The 4336-nt window shown below is 50.5% G+C and overlaps 1 protein-coding gene across 1 annotated transcript in view; it reads right to left on the bottom strand.

Moving 5' to 3' along the window:
• The window catches only part of DNAH9 (dynein axonemal heavy chain 9), a 609139-nt gene that overhangs the window by 460065 nt on the left and 144738 nt on the right, over positions 1-4336 (bottom strand). The window lies entirely within an intron of this gene.

Here is a 4336-nt window from a genome sequence, read left to right as displayed (position 1 = left end):
TTGTGGATATGCGCTAGAATAATTTTCTCAAAAAGTTTGCCCAGGATTGAGGTAAGACTAACTGGCCTATAGTTTCCCGGGTCCTCCTTCCTCCTCTTTTTGAAGATGGGAACCACATTTGCCCTCTTCCAGTCCTCTAGCACCACACCACAGCACCACGAGTGCTCGTAAAACTGTGCCAGGGGTCCTGCACTGACGTCAGCCAATTCCCTCAGTACTCTAGGGTGGAGATGGTCCGGATCAGCTGATTTGAATACAACCAGTCCTTCCAGAAGTTCCCTAACTAGTTCCTCACTAACCTTGGCCTGGGTGTGCCTCTCCTGGGATCTAAGGGGGGCCCAGAGCGGGGGTGACTGTTCCGGTCCCTGCTTAGGAAAACGGAGGCAAAGAAATCATTAAATATGTTGGCTTTGTCATCTGGTGTGATGACCAAATTTCCTAGCGTGTCCTGCAGGGGCCCCACATTACCCGGAACCTTCTTTTTGCCCCCTATGTATTTAAAAAAGGACTTCTTGTTGTCCTTGATCCGGGAAGCTAGTCCCAGTTCCATCTCCGCCTTGGCCTTCCTCACTGCCCCCCTGCATCCCCGAGCAACTGCAGTATAGTCCTCCCTGGTGATGGCTCCTCCCTTCCATTGGGTGTACGCCTCCCTTTTTGCTAGGAGACACTCCTGGATGCTTTTGGTGAGCCATGGGGGCTTTTGTGCCCTCCTGCTCCCTTTGATCCTTGTTGGGATTACCTCCCTTTGGGCTTGGAGGATCGTCTCCTTAAGAAGCAACCACTCTCCTTGGACACCTGGCTCCCCTCCCTTCCGGGACCTCAGTGCTTCCCCGACTATTCTCCTTACCTCATTGAAGTCTGCCCTCCTGAAATCTAGGGCTGCTGCCTTGCTGTAGGCCTTTGCCACCTTGCACTGGATGGTGAATTCCAGCAGGCAATGATCACTGTCGCCCAGGTGGTCGAGCACCCATAGCCCCCTCACCAGGGCGTCACCCATGGCCAGCACCAGATCCAACAAGGCATCTCCCCTGGTGGGGCTGTGCACCTCCTGGGTTAGATGGAGGTCCTGCATTCTGGCTAGGAACTTACGTGAGTGGTCAGACCTGGCTGACTGCTCTTCCCAGCAGATGTCTGGAAAGTTCAGGTCCCCCATGATGACCACATCCTTTGACCTCACTACCTCCGTAAGCTGACTTAAGAATTCCTGGTCTAGCTAATCCCCTTGGTTGGGAGGTCTGTAGTAGACCCCCACCGTCAAGTCTCTTTCCCCTCGACTGCCTTGTATTCTAACCCAAAGCACTTCAGAGTGCCCCTCCTCTGATTCTTTGCTAATTGACAAGGATGTGTATTCTTCCTTAATATAGAGTGCCACGCCCCCACCTTTCCTTTCCTATCCACCTTTCCTTGGTAGAATGTCTTCAATGACCTGAAAGATCGCATAGAGGCAGGGCCATCCTGGCGGTGGGGGACGCGAATCGGGGTGACCGCCCTAGGCCCCGTGTTTTGGGAGGCCCCGTGGAGCTGGGCAGAGCAGCGGTGGTGTGGAGCTCACTTCCCCTCCAACACTGATGTTGCTGCCAACAATGGCAGCAGCAGCTTCTTCAGGTCCACGGCCTGTGGAATCAGAGTGGGGGCCAGGCCCCACATGGGCTGATTTGTCCCAGGCTCCACACCCTGCTCAGGTCACCTCTGCATAGAGTACGCCCTCAACAAGTTTGCAGATGACGCCAAGCTAGGAGGAGCAGTAGATACACTAGGAGGCAGGGCTAGGATTCAGAGTGACCTACACAAATTGGAGAATTGGGACAAAAGAAATCTCATAAGGTTTAACAAGGACAAGTTCAAAGTCCTGCACTTAGGACAAAACTATCCCATTCACCAGTACAGGCTGACTGGCTGGGCAGCATCTCTGCAGAAATGGACCTTGGTTACAGTGGACAATAAGTTGAATATGAGCGAGCAGTGTGCACTTGTTGCCAGAAAGGCTAATGGCATACTGGGCTGCATCAGTAGGAGTGTTGCCAGCAGATCAAGGGAAGTGATTATTCCCTTCTATTCAGCACTAGTGACGACACATCTGGAATACTGTGTTCAGTTTTTGGCCCCCCACTACAGAAGGGATATGGGCAATTTGGAGAGAGTCCAGCAGAGGGCAATAAAAATGGTTCGGGAGCTGGGGCACATGATTTATGAGGAGAGGCTGAGGAAACTGGGCTTATTTATAGTTTGGAGAAAAAAAAAGAGAGAGGGGATTTAATAGCATCCTTTAACTACCTGATGGGAGGTTCAAAAGAGGATGGAGCTAAACTGTTCTCAGTGGTGGCAGATGACAGAACAAGTAACAACGGTCTCAAGTTGCAGCAAATATTAGGAAGAATTTTCTTAATAGGAGGGTAATAAAACACTGGAACAGGTTACCCACACAGGTTGTGGAATCTCCATCCTTGAAAGTTTTCAAGACCTGGCCAGAGAAAACTTTGGCTGGGATGTTCTAAGTGGGGATGGTTCTGCTTTAAGCAAGGGCTTGGACTGGATGACCTCCTTAGTCCCCTTCAAACCCTGATTTTCTATGATTCTATCATTCTAAGGATAGGCAGAAAGTAGAATCAGATAGACCAGCCGCCGTCGGATCCAAGATCCATCAGTAATATAAGCCCTATGGCAGGGACAGGGTCCCAGCCCCTGCCACACTCCCACAGAAACAGCTCAGCGCTCAGGGGAATTCACCTGTTTGGATCCAGACACACAGCATGGCTCTGGCAGCCAGGAGAACACAGCTGCCAGCAATCCCAGGAGCACAGGAACCTGTGCTCTGGGGAACCAGCCCTGAATGGCCGGCAGCAGGTGACGGGCAGTTTAAAGAGAGGATGCTGAGGGAAGTTCAGCATTCCCAGGAAGAAACCTGACTGGAGGCAGCAGGGAGGGGAAGGAACCTGGAGGAACAGCCCAGCATGCCAGACTCTCAGGAGCTGCAGAAAATGAAACAAGCCCTGAAGAAAGAAATCAAGCCTTTTGCCTGAGAGAGATAAGTAACTGGGAAAAAGGTGGAAGGACAGAGACCCAGTCCTTGCAGAAGCCCAGACTGGTCATCAAAGGGAAGAATCCCCGTGGGAAGCAGTTGGGCCAGCCCACCAAGGAGGGAAAGAGAATGAAGAAAGAGGACTGGTTGCTGCAGCAAGCCAATACAGAGGCTACCTTAAGGTTGCCAGAATAAAAAATAGAGTCTAGGTATCTTGCCAATGAGTGAAGAGCCAAGCAAAGGTACACTGCTAATGGCAGAACAGACTTAGAAAGGAGGAGAGAAGACCTGAGAGAGGTACTAGGGACTGTGACAGAGGCCTCAGGCCCTACAAGGAAAGAACTCCAAGAGATCTCAGAGAGATGACACTTCTTTGATTTGAGGAGAATCTTCATAGAGTGACAGAGGTGAGGAGGAAGCAGGATGAGATACCTTGAGCTGAGGTTTAGAGGGAGAGAGAAAGCAAGAGTGAGGAAGCTGGACTGTCTCCACTCACCATCTACAGAGAACAATGAACATCCACCTGAGAAGAAAGGACCAGAATATAGGGGAGACTGCAGCCCTGCAGAAGATCTGTGATGAGATCAGACACGTGGAAGCCAGAACAGCCATCCTCCCACACACAAATTCCATCAAGGCATGGCAGGTGAGTGTTGAGGGATACCTTACAGTCTAAATCACTCAGAGTGGTTCCAAGGCAAGACAATATGATTTGCTCACAAGCCCACATATGGGAGAATCAGGTCAAATTGTTTTGGTAGAATGGGTGCTTGGCCAGAACTTTATTTCTCTTCAGCACACTGCCAAATCCTGCTTTGAAATGTCTGTACTATACACTGAGGAACATGATGCAGATGGATGCTTCTATGAAATATTTGCTACTTGTTCAGGAGTTCTCTGGTCTGTAAACATATGCGGACAGAATAGCTTGAAAAACTTCAGTTACTAATAAGCAGGGATCTGGGTTTTCCATTTGCTGTAGAAAAACACAGATTTTCGCATTTGAGGAAAAACATGGATTTTCTCTTTTAAAGGAGAAAAAATGTGCATTTTCCTCTTTAAAGGAGAAAACAGTGGGAAGCTGCAGGTTTCCCCTTGCAGCCTGACAGACTTCTAGCCTACAAGGAGCTGCTTGGGGCTGAGGGGAGTGAAGGGAGGGTGAATGGAGGCAGGGGGCACCAGCATACAGCCAGCCAGGTGGTGGGAGAACCCCAGCAACTGGAAGCAGGTAAGTCTATGAGGGACACTGTTTGGAGGGCCAGGGCTTGGGGACTGTAGGGGAGGGGAGAGAGAGAGAGAGAGAGAGAGAGAGAGAGA

This window comes from Gavialis gangeticus, unplaced genomic scaffold (genome assembly GCF_001723915.1).
Source record: "Gavialis gangeticus isolate Ggan-Ray unplaced genomic scaffold, GavGan_comp1, whole genome shotgun sequence".
NCBI lineage: Eukaryota > Metazoa > Chordata > Crocodylia > Gavialidae > Gavialis > Gavialis gangeticus.
Note: the sequence above shows the minus strand (reverse complement) of the source record. Positions and strands in the feature narration are given on the sequence as shown.